Here is a 16,062-nt window from a genome sequence, read left to right as displayed (position 1 = left end):
AATAGGTTATTCATTATAAATACTTTTTAAATAATATTAATTTGGATTTGCTTAATAAATCTTTTACAAGTTAGGCATGTAGGTTGAAATCCTTTTAAGCTGTTGCCTTGACTTGCTTTAAATACTCTTCCCAAATTTGATGTTAAAGTATATACATTTTTTTTTTCTGTTTAGTTAATTCAGTGTTTACATTTATTTTCAATCAATATAATAAAAAATACTATCCAGGCGACATCAGATGTTGCAGTGCTCTGAATAAAACATGGAGTGAATGTTCAGATTAGATAGTCTTTATCAGAATGTGAGGAAGGCCTTGCCTGGATTATACAAGAGATACTCTAATATAGAACTAAAATACAAAGTTCAAACTATGGTTTTATTTTTTAAATAAGTGAGAATTAAGGATGATGCTCTCAAGATCAGTGTTTTTAAAGTTTTTCTTCCTTTCTGATCTTTCCAACCTCTGTATTGATTTCCAGTGTTTGTCAAAAATAATTTATGTTGAAATAAATGTTTGCTGACCTTTCAACAAATCTAAGCAAATATAAAACCATTCAGATTTTATTAGAAAACTGCATATGCACAGTGAACAATGGAATCTTAACAAATAGTAGATTATGGCAGCTCAGAAGTGACAGAACAATATGTGATGGATTATATACTTTACTTTAGAATGTAAATGGACAGTTTATGAGGGGAATTAAAAGAGCCTCACCCCTACAATACAGATTAACACAGTGACAGAGTACTTACTGTATTGTACACACTGGAAGGGAAGAGTACACACTGGAAGGATGTTTATCAATGCTTGACTAATGCAAAGTGAATTTGCCAGTCTCCATTTAAAACTACTGTATTTGGTTTCAGTTAAACACTTTTTCTGAGATTTTGAGTGGCAACTCAACAGAAGAGTATTTTAGGCTAATATGGATACTACCTTGGTAGAAAAAAGGAAAAGGAAGACAACTCAGGTGCCACCCGTCAACAAAACTGTTTCTACTTAATATTTTGATAGCTGAAATAGTTACTGCTTTAAAGCAGAAATTGTTTTTGCAGTCCATTAGAGGACCTCGAGGAATTGCAGAATTCCTTAACTGCATCTGATAATTTGAAATCAGAAGGCAGAATATATCTAAAAGTAGTAAGATAAAGTAATTTTCTCATAATTTTGGTCAGAATCTCTAGGGGAAGAGTGATAGCTGCAGATAACTTAAAACAGTAAAGTAATTGAAGTCCATTTTTAAAAACCTTGAATGAATTAAAAAGTTGGAAAAATTCCTTGCCAGTCTAATTAATGAAGAAGTACTTCTGTATTTAAAAGATCACATGCAATTAATAGAAGTGCTTATTTTAGGAAAGAATTAATAGGTAATCCATACTGAATAGAGCTAATATGAAAAATTTAAATGGAACTCGTTCAGTTGTCTTTTGAAGTACCCTATAAACAATGAACACTCTGAATCTCTTCACACATTGTTTTAAAGGCACTAATATCCTCTATTGATCTCCATTTCAGCCCAGGTTTTAATACATTTTTTTTTTAACCAGAGGTAATTCCTCATCCACAGTTGTTTAATGTTAATTTACAGTATCCTGAATTTGCAGTATTACATGGTGGAAAGATCTGTGCTGCAATCTGCTCTGAAAGTATGGTTGTTAAGTTTGCTGGCAATGGTACAGTACTGGGTGAGTGGTAGATGGTGATCAGGGCACATGTAGATAGAAGTCAGTGCTTACTCAACTTTTTAGAAGTTTGAGAAGGTGGAGATTAAATGAGGTAATTAAAAATACTGCTGCCTAGAAATATATGGCTTAATACAGGTAAAATCAGCAATGTTTTCTAGAATCCAGCTTAGGTACATTTTGAAGAACAGCTGGCTGTCCACTGTGCCACCCATGGGTGCCTTCCAGGGTTGCACTGAGGTCTAACAGTGAAATCTTTTCCATTAAAAGTTTACATAAATATTACATTATCCAGTTAATGCTTGCAAACTGATTATGGGGTGCATGGTTTCCAACAGAACTATGTGGGAGCCTGTGCCCAGAATTCCACCTTTCAAACAAGTATTTGTTGCACTGTTGTCTGTCTAGAGTTGATCGTCCAGCTGTTGATTTCTTCATATCCTGTTTTGACATTTAATGCTTAGTAATTTCCTACACCCCAGGAAGTTGCTGGGAAGATGTATCCTTAAAATACATGAAGGAAGCCCCTTCTAGGCAGTGTAGAAAGAAAGAAGAGGTACAGAGCACAGCTATGCAGGAACCAAACAAACTTCAGTGTAAATTATATAACCTACAATGAGAAGTAAGTAGTGAAAATTATCTTATCTGGCCTTGTAGGAAAATCTGTCTCCTTAACTCATTTGTTAACATTGGAAGATTTGTCACATATAGCGGGTTGGATTTAAGATATAATCCTTATTATGTGCAACATCAGGAAATGCAGAACACTGAAAATAAAGTGTGTTTGTCTCCATAGTGCGGTGGAATGAAAACAGATGGCAGGCAGCACATATGGCTGCCAGAAGCTGGGAACACCCATTTGCAGAGTTCTTGCAGCTCTAAACAAAACAAGCCAAAACAAAGGAACTCTGAGAGGGGCAGAGATGTTCCAGGCAGATATCAGGATATCTGCCTCTTCTCCACACCCACACTCCTCATTTCTTTACCTCTGGTTGCTCAAGCTAGAAATGGAAGCAAACTGCTAGTTAAGAATTTAGTGGACTTCCTAAGTATTTGTCAAAACTTAGCATTTCTTAAGTATAGGCATTATTTAAAATAAATATCTGATTTCCATTGTAGGAAATCAGATATTCCATTCAAGCCATATTCCATTCAAGCCTCTAGGTTTGGACAAAGTTGAAGTTTTGCCACAGTTGTCCGAGCAATTCAACAACTTTAAAAATGTGCCAATATTGAAGGGACTTCTTGTGTCTCAGCTTCATATCATACGGAAGGTTGAGAAGGAAATTGCAGACACGTGCCTTCCTTAAACTCAGTTGCTGGCTTAGGTCCTTTCTGTACTTAGAGTATTTTGGGGAAAAGTAGTCAACATTATTTGCAGTGGTTCAGCTTACCTGGTGCTGGTTCTGAAGGTTCTTTACAGGGTAGTGCTGTTGCAAGCAATGCTTTATGGCTTGTACCTTATGGCCTTTCTAAATACTAATCAGCAATGTAGTGTATATTATGTGTACCTGTATGATCACTGGTCATATAGCTGTCAACATGAGCAGAAGGGAAGAGTAATAGCAGTAATACCTGGGACAGTTTTGGGGTTTTATGCTGATCTTGGATATTTAATCCAAGCAGAAGGACAGTAGAGTAAAAAAAAAATGCCTTTAGTAGATTGAAAAAGTTCCTTCTTTATTTAAGTTTTAAACTTCAGGAGTAGAATGTTGAGACCTCCCAGCCTATATTATGGAACCTAGGAATGACCAAGTAACGAGTCAAGGTCAAATATATGTATTTTAGGTACACAGGTATTATGAAATGTGTAAAGGCTTAAATATGACTGTGAATAAGATAACAATGATTTTCTCCATTGTTAAGATTTTTGTTCTTATTCTTGGGCTTGGGGCTTTTTTTATGGTAAGCTTTGTAATTAGGCTTTCTCTTTGTTTATGATTAGCCTTCTTCAGTTTCTTCAGCTTTATTTTTTTCTCATCTAACTTAAAATACATTTTAATTTATGTACACAGTTGCAACTGTATGGTAAATACTACAACAAAAAATAAGTTGATTTATTTAGTTGGTAAAAGGAGATGAAAGGGATAGATTAAAAATATTCAAACTCAGCAGAACAAAAAGCAGCCGTAATTAAAATTGATGATGCCCAGAAACCAATAAAGTTACCAGGACTTAATAAAATTTTATGGCGAAAGAAATGTAATGGACTGCATAAACTGATGCTGGCAAAAGTGGCTTCCAGTGACTGACCCTGTTTTTTGAGGCATTTTACTGTGTGTTTATTTATATTTAGGTCGCTGAAAGTTTTCAGTAGAAGAAAATTGCTGAGACTAATGAACAGGGGGTTTTTAAATCTGTCTGAGATTTAAGGATTATCTGAGTTTAAATATTTTTTATTTTTACTAGTTTAAGCTATAGAAATAATTTTAGAATTAAGAACAGGATCCCACTTGTTATAGATAATTCCTTCCTTTGTTCCAGTGAATAATCTGGATCTTTGATTTTGGAGAAAGTGTGTGTAGTGGTATGTTGTTACCAAGAACTTTAGGTCTGTATTACCTGTAAGGATGTGAGATTTCAGTGTGGCATTGAGCACCTGCTTAGCCTTGAAGGACTGAGTCTCCTGTTAGAGGTCTTACAAACTGGGGGAAAGATGATTTCGCTCTGCATTTCAATGGTGATATTTCAGTGTATGTTCTGTTAACTTGATTCTTTTATTGCATAATTCTGAGTGTTATTTCGTATCCTTGGAACTTCAGTAATATAGTGTATTGTCCTTGAAGTCCCAGGGGAATGTATTTTCCCCACTGAAAATCATCAGGTAGCAGCTTATCTCTGTTGCAATGAAGAGGAAATGCTGGACTAACTTTAGATGAGCAGTTTGGATCACAATATACAGACTGCCCTGTGGAACAGTCATAAGGAAGCTGGCTGATGTAAGAGAATGAAGACATCTGAGAGCACTGTTTAAGCAAACTCGAGCTAAAGTAGGTGGAACAGTTGGTCACAGTCTCTTAGAGCAAATGGAGCAGCAAAGTACAGAATGGAAGGAGAGAGCCTCACTTCTCACCTCTGCATTATTAGCACTGTGAAGAGAAGGATGGAAGGTAATGGAATGTATGTGTGTCTGTGCTTGCGTTGTATCAGAAGTCAAAATAACATAGGCTGCAGCAGCTTTCACTTTTAGCCAAAGTGCCAGGGAAATAAATGCATGGTGTATTAAAAAGCAAAGTTCACTACTGGAAAAAAGGATATAAAACTTTATTGGCCAAAAAGGAAGTGCCTGGTTTTGGACTGCGTTAAGAATTGTGGTGCTTTCCTGGTTTGGTTTATGAAGCATGCCCAAAATTTCTTTTGATTTGTGTTTTCTTTTGTTAGGTTGTGTAGGTTGGAGTTTCTGCCTGAGTATGCTGATTTCCATGATGTTGGCAATAATGGTTTCAAAGAAAACAGTCCCATTTCCCCCCTCCCCCTGCCCCAAAAATACCTGAAACAAAACATTCAAAATAAAAAATAAGACACCCCCACTAAGGATGTAGGAACACAAACAGGAAGTGCTAGAGGCTGCAGTTTAATTTTAGCACTAGAGGATGGAAAAAAGTTAATATCAACGCTGATTAATGAATGTCAAATTTTCATCATTTGGGGGATTGTTTAGAAAAGCTGATTGTTTCCTTTTTTTTAATAAACCAAATATTTTTTGAAAGAAATTTGTATCATCATGGAGCCTTCAAAACAGAACCTTAGGAAGTTCTTGCCCAACTGTCAGTACTATGCATGATCTGCCTTTATAAGTTATATTATTAGTCATATCAGTTCTTCCTCTACATTTCAAAGTCTGATAGTGGTATTTTTAAAATATAAGTCTATTTGATTTTTTTTAGTAAAGGTGAAACCCTGAAGTTCATTTTCAGTGCAACAGACATTTCAATTTTTCTTGACTATGCACTCTAACTAAATGCTCTGCATCTTCATTTTGTACTTTTATTTCATGTTTTAAGGCTTGCTAGTAATTCATATTTGTATACCAGCTTATTGATGGAAAAAAACCCAAACCTGAGTGACAGAAAGATGTGAAGAAATCGGCTTTCAGCCAGACACAACATAAGAGTAACTTTCTCAAGACACAGAGACTTACATGCATTTCTGGCCCACAGAAATAAAATCTGTGATTGGAAACAGACTAAGAAACACTTGCCAGAATACATTTACCTTTTCTACTTTTGATTTTCTTTATTTCACATACTGGACTGATTACCAATCGTGTGAGGAAATTCAATCTTCTGTAAGTATTCAGTGAAAAATACAAAGTCCATCTGTGAACAGAGCATGGAGGCAACATGTATGCCAGTGAAAGAGTGGCTGAAAGATTTTGGATGTGGAAAAAAAAAATCATTTCTAAAGATAATGAGATTTACTGGCACGTGATAACCAATTCAGTGGAAATTGACTAGAACCGATTCTGTTCCAAGGATTGAATTTAAATCCATAACTGGGGAATATTTTATTGAAAAAGTATGGAAGGGACACTCCAGTCATGTAGTGTTTGTGGGTGGAGCAGGAGTATCTATGAGCAGAACTGGTCAGTGGATTTTGTGTTTAACACACATTAGAATGACAAAACCAGGACTAGCACTACATAGTAGCATTACCTATATTAGTGGTGAGATGGAGGGATTCCACAGTGAAACATAAGCAGATGTTTTGTCCATCTTTTGGAAGATTCCTTTGTTTAACATGCAATATCAGCTGACTCCTGGGGTAACCCTCACTGTTGTCTTCACGCTTAAAAGCCCTTCCACATTTCCCTTTTTCTAAACTAGTGGTTTTTAATCCTTTGAAGCAGTGCCTGCAGTGGCAATCAAGGCAACTTCCCAGTGCCTCATAGGTAACATCTGGAGGCTTCTGCACCATCCCTGGATTCTGTTCTTTTCTCTCTTCCCTGCTGTATCACAGGCTGGTACCCCAGCCCCATACAACCTCTATGTATCCCCTAGCTTATGACAGCTGCTGTTCCCTCTCTTGTGGACAGTGGGAGAAGCTGTGAGGATGACAGTAACATGGCCTGCTGAGGGAGTTCCTTGAATGTGGTTTTCTAAATTTACCGCAGTCTTCACTGTTGGAAGATTTTGTTCATCTCTTTTATCATTTTATTTCCTACCTGCTTTTTGTGTTGAGTCACTGTGTAGTGTTGCCCCACTCCCCGTGGCACAACTGAAGCCTCAGCCCTTATCATTCCAGGAATGTGTCCCTCTTTGGTGTCTTCCTTTGTTCACAGTATTGTTCTGGTTCCCAGCAAGTCTACTGGCCACCAAGGGTAGCCTGCTGCAGGCCTGGTACATAGGCCTTTCTTCTCATTTGGAGACCCACTGTCCTCCAGGAACCTGAGAGGTGGTGTAGGGCCCACATAGCAGGGGAAAGTGAAGCAGCAGCCATTTTAAGGGAAGGGTTTTAGGACCAACACTACAACCTGGTGTTTTAGTATGTCTGTGTATATAATTCAAAAGGGCAATGAGGATCCTAACCAAATTAAATAAGCAGATTTTACTGCATTAAGGAATTGGCATGGAAATTCAAAGAACTGAATAAACGACTGACTATACATTAAGTTTGCATGCTGTGCTACAGATGTCTGTTGTAAGGCTATGAATGCTGTTATATATTCAATTTAACTCCAGAGAATAACCCAAACAAATGCTGAATTGAGAACAATATTTTTATTTCATGTCTTTTTGGAAGATTAACTATTGCTTTCTATAAATATGCAAAGACCTGTAGGAGTGGAAATGCAAAGCATAGCATTCACCCCATTAACATGTTAATTCATTTGGAAGGAACTGAAAAAGTAGTTTCACCTATTTTATTTGCATGCCCCTGCTAGTCTGTTACAGAACCTGTTAAGCCACCATGCCCATGGCATAGGTAACAACCCTGGAGGGAGCATCAGCCTGAGGGATCGTGGGATGCCCCACCATGTACAGCATGGGAGTAGCATAGGTCAAGGGTGAGATGACAGGTACTGCAATCTTCCTGTTTGTGAAGCACAGAGGAGTGATCATAAATGAGCAGGGCAGACTGAAGCATGGAGCAGGAGTGGGAGGGAGTGCCATGTTCCACATGGAGCAGGAGTGGGAGGGAGTGCCGTGTTCCACATGCACGCTCCGCTGGGAGAATGTCTGTTGTGCCAGGCAGCTTGGGAGCGCTGTGTGCTGTGCCTGGCTAAGGAGATGTTTGGCTTTGTGGCTAAAAGCAGTCATGCTGGTTTGGTGAAGCAACTCAGAGGCGAAGCATGTGCCATGGATTATGTGTGAGTGCTGCATCTTGTGCTACGTTCCCATGGGTTGGTTCATGTGCCTGCCTCTATGGCCCATGACTGTGCTCTGTCTTTAATCAAAGAGCTGCTGTGGCTCAGGCTTTGCTGTACTTCAGCAACAACCATCAGGAAAGAAACCATTGCTTGCTCTGAATTCTCTTCAATTCTGCACAGCAACTCAAAATTAATACCTTTAATTATTTGGGAGAATGGATTGTTTGATTAGAGAGCTGAGGAAAGCTTTATTTAATTCATTTAATTTGAGAATTAAATGTTGCAAAAAACCATACATACGCAATTGATTTCTTAAACTTTAGGTATTCTATGACTTCAAGTAATTTCATTGTGTTTTCAGCCTTTTTGCCAGTGTGCTCTTTCATCATCATTACTTATATCCCAGAGAACTGAGTCCAACATATTTTGGGAGAAATGATAGAAAATGAGCAATTGAAAAAACAACAGGTTAGCAAACCAGTGGAATTCTCATGCATGAGAACTAAAAAATGACTTTATAATAATCTAACTGTAAGATGTAAAGTAAAAAAAGGAGCTTCCATGCTTCTTATCATGAGTCACAAGAGAAATTATCTCAGCAGAAAAATGTCATGTTTCAGTAGTGTCCAATGTGTCTCAAAGGGTACAGAACAGAAAAGAATGTGTAATAATATATCTGTCTTTTCCCAAAGAACTAACATTAGTACTGAAAGTAAAGTATTCCAAAGTAAATGGGATTCTTACATGATTAGTGTCAAATAATTTCAAATCTGCTAGAAAATACATTGATACATAAACTCCATTTTCTAATTTAAGACAAGTTAGAAAAAGGAAAATGTTGAATGGGATGGAAACTGATACTATGTTGAAATTTCTGGGTAATGTGTATTGCCTTTTCATGGAAACCTGACGAATTCATTGTACTTTTTACCTGGAAATAGAAGAATGTGAGCAGCAGTAAAAACCAAGGTAAAAGGAACCATATTACTTTCAGATAAATTTCAAGAGCTTCAGAGCTTCCCACTCTTCAAAGGCTTTCTGCAATAAAAGTTTCCAGCAGAAGAGCATATGTGGAATAACAAAGCTCAGTAAAAACCAACTAAATGAAAAGGAAGGTGAGTTGTTATTATGGTTCTATAGCATGATGGTAAAACTTTGACATGAGCTTCCTATGAGGCACAGTACAGGAAATGTGTTCTCTCTAGCTGTTATCTAGGAACACGGGGTATCACTAAGTTGTTCCTTGCAAAATTATTTTTAAAAAAATGAAGAATGTGATTATAGTATAACAGTTAACAGATCTGTTGCAAAAATAGATATGCTGCCTTTTTTGACACTTAGGTCTGTCAGTAAGGTAAAAACATACAGTACCTTTTCTTTGCTTGGTGTTTGCAAGAAATGAAGGAATATTGTAAAAAAACTGCATTGATGAAAAACATTTTTCTTTACTGTTCTGCAAGTTAAATCCACAGTAGATTTCAAAAAGAAATAGATAAAATAAAGAGGATTACAGCATCCATATTGTTTAGGTTAAAAACCCCCACAGGTATATGTATATCAAAGCAAGTTACTTTTAACACATCCTGTAGATAAAAATTTTTTTCAAGAACATTAAAGTGAATTCACAAATTACTAAAGCACATATATTCAAAGTCATTCAAAAGACTGTTTTCCTTCTCCACAGGTGACAGCCAGGAATCCTAAATCAAAGAAAAAATGCTGTGAACAGGATGCAGCTTTCTGAGGTGCTTAGAAATGGAAAGATGCTTTTGGAAACCATGCTGGACTGAAAACCTAGACTGAGATTCCCAGATTCTAATAAAAATATGGCTAAGTGCTGGCTAAATGATGCCTAAGCAGTCAAATGCATTGTCCTGGCCAGTACTGAAAGCTGTTGCTGCTGCAACTTCTGCTACCTCTACCAGCAGTGGCTATGGTCATAGTGAGCAAGAGGCATATAAGAACCACTAATCTGGATGATTTTACTTTATCTGAAAACTGAGGTAATGTGTTCCTACATTTCTCTAAGAAAAACAGGAGTGCACTAAGGAGCAGGAAAAATCTGCAGAGCTGATTGGAGCAATGCAAGGTATGTAGTGGGAAGAGAATTTAAGCAGTGTTAATTGGGTAAAAATAGAACAGGAGACCATAACCTAAACATAAAATCATATTTAATGTGTTGCATTTGGTGCTTTATTTACCCATTCTCCTAGCAAATACAGCAAGACTAAAATGCTAAGCAGAAATACCACTATTGAAAAAAATCATGGAGGACAGCTGCATGGTACTGGGAGAGAAGCATTCAAGACCCAGAAATACCAATGCATTAAAGGATCTAAAGGGATAACAAAAGATTTTTTTATGAATTTCTGATCTCCTTTGCTTAATAATAATAACACCTAGAGAAAATAGAAAAGTGCATGAAGCAGCTAGCAGTGACCATTTTAAAATACTGCTTGCCCAATCACCCAAGCTGTTGAATTACACAACTCCTACTGAAATAAATAGGAACTGCTGCTGCTGAGCCTTGTTATAAATGAGGCCACCTGAGAAACTGTTGAATAGCTGATCTATAACTAGTAATTTTTAGGGAGTTGTAAATTCAGATAATGTTTATCATTAAATGGGAGGCTGAGTCTTGGCCACATTGTACCTGTTTTGCTATACCCTTTATATTTTTAGTTGAAGCATACATCTTAGTTTTGTAATTACTTTCTCAAAGACTTCTGAAAAATCAATTCTCAAAAGTCTTAGTCTGATGACATAGGTAATCTGAAACAGCATTAAAGCAAAGAGAATTATTAGTGAACAGGTTACTGGAAAAAATAACAAGTCATCTAGAAAAGAATACTCACAAAACAGTATTATTGTATAAGCTTCCTTTTCTAAACTGTCTTGTAATTGTCAGAAGAACATGGTGAGCGCATTCCCTATGCTGTGGGCTGTAAAAGAGTAATTCAGATTTTAGGCCATCTAGTACCAAATCAAAACCACCATGGTCCAGTAATTCAAAGCATTATGTCAGTCTAAATTTAAGCTGCCAGTACAAATTTACTCTGAGGGTTTCTTCATTAATTTGTTGGATCGGTATGTGCAAACTGTCTGTCTGTGGTTCTGCTATTCTGTGCCTGACTGGACCCTTCATAGTAATCCCTGACTTTTCTTTTTGTTAGTTACTACTTCTTGTCTTCCCCACTTTTGTGCTCAGGTGTATCGTTAGCTCATGTGTCCCTACCCTACTGCTCTTTCAGAAGGATGTTCACAGGTCATTCACCCAACTCTTTTGTTGCTCTTTCCCTCAGACATTCATTTGTTCAAGTATTCCAAAACTTGTGGCCTCCTTCTCTTTTTCCCTTTGACCTTAGCATAAACTACATGGGTACACTGGCCACACTTCAGTTACATGTTCTGCCTTGGTGGAGATTGAGCCATCTGCCTCTCTTGGGTCTTTCTTGAGACTTTTCTCATTTTGGGTTACCACAAGAACCACACAACTCCCTTCTGAGAAAGGGAATGGAAATGCATACCCTGACCTAGTCATCATTGATTCTAGTCAAAACTGGTGATACTATAAAGCTGTACAGAATTGCCCTTTCTATTTCCTCCTCATAATAAGTCAAAACATTATGTGTCAGAGGTGGTTGAATTTTAGCTCAAGAGAGCAAAGTACCATTTCTTTAGACATTTCTCAGAATAGTGGGCTTCTTTGCTGTCCACATCACTCATCACTTTTCCCCACAGATTCAACATGTCCACATGTGCCTTGTATAGAAAAAACTCCTTCACCTTCCTGTCATTCAAGGAGTGACTAGACATGACCTTCTGCTATTAGGAAGCAGTCTTGATACTCACTCAAAATCTACAATGGATTTCTGTCTGGGAGACTGGAGAAATATACTAGTAATGGGCCAGAAGAGTCTTGCTGGGTAAAAATGAATTGCCACTCACATATTCTTGCCCAAACAGTCTTGTTTGGGTGAACTGCTAGGAAAAAACTTGTATTTTTTAGTCCAAAGAAAATTCTGCTTTGGAAAGAGAGAGCTCCTTTACAGATGGGCTGGGATAGAGGGACAGTAAGAAAGGAATATGTGGCTAATATCAGAAAAGCTTCACAAGGAAAGCCTAGCATGCTTTGCAGTATTCATCACCCTGAGCTCAAGGGAGTGCCTTTCTGAATGGCATGGCATGCCCAAACCTTGCTGTCTGTTTACATTCTCCACACTGATTAACAGTGCCATAATGCAGTTGGTGATTCCAGCCTCCAAATCACAGCAATCTCCTCTCAGCTCAGTATAACTGCTGAGATGGCCACTGCTCTCTCATGTATGTTCAGCACAGACCTCAAAAGACATCACCTTCTCCATTCTGTGGTTTTTTCCATTGGTTTTGTCCGTCCAGGCATTTGCATCTTTTCCAACTGCCACCAACTCCTCTAAAAGACTCAGTGTTAATAGCATGGATAGTAATTCTACTCATGTTGAGAATTCCTCCCAGTATGACCAGCTCAGCTTCCCCTGCTTCACCTCTGCATGCGACTTCTCTTGCTGTGTGTGGTGACTGCACAAGGGAGCTTTGTCCTATACATAGAATTTTGATACAAATATATTTAATTTCTATGACCAGCCTCTGCCGAAACAACAGCTTTGTTTATACTGCTCAGTGAAAGTGTGTCACAATTTAAGACTGAGCTGACAGTGAGGAGACTGGGTGGGCTAGGATACTAAAGCCCTTCTAGTCACAGATAAATATTTAAAGTTTACAAGTGACTCAACTTCCCTGTTCTGTGTGAGAGACTGTGCAGCTCAGGCGAGAGGCCAAGCACGTCAGTGCGATGGTCTCTCCCCCAGCCTGCCTCTCCTGCAGCAGGGAGGTGGTGCCACCCAGGAGGAGCTCAGCTAGGTCAGTGCAGCAGTCCCAGCCATGCAATGGGCAGTCCAGGATGGAGCCCAGAGGTCCCTGGAGCTAACCCTGGGGATTCTGCTGGACCTCTTCCCCAGCAACAACCTGGCAGTAGCATTCACAGCATGCCCCACTGGAGTTTTCCACACCTCTGCCAACAGCACAGCACTTAACAGGTTAGTCACCAGAGGAAGAATTGGAGGGTAAACAGGGTTTAAGCCATCTGAACCCTCCGTCAAACTGTCACACGTGGGACATTGTTTCTGGAGGATTAAGATGGAAATGACCTGATGTTTTTGAAGAGACTGGTTGTGGAACAGCCTGGCCCCAGGAACAGCTACTAACAAAAGTGCTATGGATACATCAGGTGTGTCAGTCCTGGGCACAGTTCAGCTGAGAGTGTTGGGCAGTGCATTGACAGTGCACGCCCACAGAAAACCACTAGTGTGGTCTCTTGCTAACTCAACAAAGGTGTTTGAGATGCAATTGAGTAAGAACACGTGACCTGGCTAAATTCATATCATTAGGTGATCCAGCCATGGGTAGACTTCTCTTAAATACTTTGGAACTGTGGCCTGAAGGTCATCCACAATCAACACGGTACAAGTATGTTAGTCACTCTCATATTGTACTGCCACAACCCTATTCAATAATTTGGTCAATTATTTCAAAATTATGTTAATGGATTATAATGAAATTTAAAAATGCAGTAGAATATGAAAATTATTTTATTGCGAGTGTAGATATTTAGTATTAAAATATGCAATGTTTGTTTATACCTCATTACAACTACATACAATGTGGAATGTATAATGTAATGGGCATCAACTTAGTTTCATAAATATTTTAGCACAAAATTATGCTTTTTCCTGTGTAGTTTGCAGAAAAAGGAGAGCTGTGGTCGATTATTTAAGTAAGTGCTTGTATCTGAGTATGTTCACAGATTAGATAAATGTACATAGTTTCACAAATAGTCACATTTTAGGCCCTTTAAATCTGAGTCCAGAAAAGCCACATAGAAAGAAAAGGTTTTATTAGATAGTAGTAAACTAGAAGCAGCAAATAACTTACAACAGATGGGAAGTTTGTACATACCAAGTATAGAAAGGCTTAAAGATCATACATATTGCTGCCTTACTGCTAAAATGATTGAACACAAAGTAGTATTACAATAAATATTTTGCTTACTAAAAGCAGTAGTGAAACTGGTTTAAGTACATCATTGTTTTGAAAGCCTCGAGGGTACTTCTATTTATGTTATGTTATGGTGTACAACTATGAGGACAAGTAAATCTCCAGTGAATTGAAATAGGACTTTGTGTGTACTATCTCAAGGGGATTATTAATTTAAAATGTCACACAGTAAGTGTGAAGTATTTGACAGGAACTGGTAGTGCATGATTCGGACAGGTTGCATCTAGTAAAGTAATTCCACTCCCATCAAAATGTTATGGCACTTGAATTTGATTCATGCTCAAATCTACTTCTATGTTTGTTTTAACAGGGATCTCTTAAAATATGAAGAGCAATCTCATTTCACTGCTTCACCTCTGCAGCCCACTGAAGCAGCTGCTTTTATTCTCTTGAGAACTTTGTCCCACAATCCTACATGACTAGCAATGTAACCACTCAGCATACACATGTAAGTATTAGGGACAAAACCAACTTCAACAATAAGCCAGTAACATGCTGTGCAGCTAGTGTAGCATAGGATGAGAATTAAAGAAAATCCAACCTGGATGAAGTAATTTTAAAGACTAAAGAAAATGCTTGAGGGAACATCAGCATTTCCTCATAAATCTGCTCTGTGTGACACAGACTGAACATGTCTGACCATGCACGCTCAAAGGCCAGTAACTGCCAAGAAGAAACTCCCTCTGCCTCTCTCTGATATATATGGAATTGGCTGCCTTCAAGTTAGATTGCTATCTTCTGCTTGGCTCACATGGCAAAAGACACGCTTCCCACAGTAAGGACTGCATATTTACTAAACAACTGGAGCTCATGAAAACATAATACACTAATGTTTGGGACTTGCTCTTTTTCTGCTGAATACAGTAATGGTTCTCTACCGATGTAAAAACCTTTGAATAGATGTATTCCTTCTGTTTCCACTGATCCACACAATATTCATTGCAGAAGTTTCCTGTACATGATTCATTTTAATGGGTCCTACACATAAATTTGAGATTTTGGGAAAAAAAAATCAACACGGTTCTAATCAGCAAGCTCAAAATTCTGAAGCACTAGGCACAACCCTGCAAGGGTTACCTTGTGGTTCTGCAAGACACACTCTTTATCTTGCGAAAGTAGAAGAAAACACAGCCTACAGCTCAGAGGTACATGCAGCTGCTGGCAACTAGGCTGGAACAGATAACTTACTGTCCCTTCTGGCAGATGCCATTATTTTCCATAATCCCTATGCAGCACTTAGATATTAGTTTAATAGCTTCCTTAGAAACTGGCAGAGTAAAATTATGCTAAATAAGCAATATTTACTAGAAATTCTTCTGATCCTTCCCTTGAGGCATAATTGAACATTACTACTGACTCCTCAAAAGTGGCTGCTCCATTTCCAATCCCTTTACTCCTTAGGAAAAGCATTTTGCAAAAGGAAAAACCTTTAAATTATTGCTCTTCCTTTGAAATGGTTCCCTGATTTGTCTGCTAGTTCAGATGCAGTGCTCCTACTGATGCCTCCTTTTGAGACTTTACATTCTTAATAATTCAAGGAGTGGAACAGGCTGGACTAGGTAGGTCCTTTGCATTTCACGCAGCAGAATGAAAATTGCTGATTGAGAAGCTGTGTGTGTTGAAGCATTGTCACAAAATCTGATTATAATATTTAGAGTTATACATGTATAAGTATATATATACATTTGGTGCAAAGTATGTAAAACTGTACATATTTTTTGTGCTGATACCTAAAATGACATGAATTTTGGGCTTTGTACACACCAGTTAGACCTAGGAAATAGATGTTTTTTGGCCACAGCATTTTTTTCAAAACGGCAAATACGGTTGTACTACACAGGGATGCTTGCTGTGTACAGAGCGGGGTGCTGTGCTGTGTGACCTCTATGAGACTTCACACGGCGATGCTCAAATGTAGGATGAAGGTCTGGGAGCTGTCCGAGTTAAAGCGCTCCTCGGGTGATCCCCAGAGCCCA

General features: G+C 38.1%; 1 long non-coding RNA gene across 1 annotated transcript; it reads left to right on the top strand.

Annotated features, from left to right (window-relative positions):
- The first annotated feature begins 5,778 nt into the window (after positions 1-5,778).
- LOC128935699 (uncharacterized) lies at positions 5,779-15,261 on the top strand. The gene is made up of 3 exons (XR_008482957.1): positions 5,779-9,108; positions 9,678-10,082; positions 14,397-15,261. It is a non-coding gene; the product is annotated as an uncharacterized LOC128935699 (long non-coding RNA).
- Positions 15,262-16,062: the final 801 nt, after the last annotated feature.

This window comes from Melozone crissalis, unplaced genomic scaffold (assembly GCF_028551555.1).
Source record: "Melozone crissalis strain CALT ecotype California unplaced genomic scaffold, PUWL_Pcris_2 ptg000016l_1, whole genome shotgun sequence".
Lineage (NCBI taxonomy): Eukaryota > Metazoa > Chordata > Aves > Passeriformes > Passerellidae > Melozone > Melozone crissalis.
Note: the sequence above shows the minus strand (reverse complement) of the source record. Positions and strands in the feature narration are given on the sequence as shown.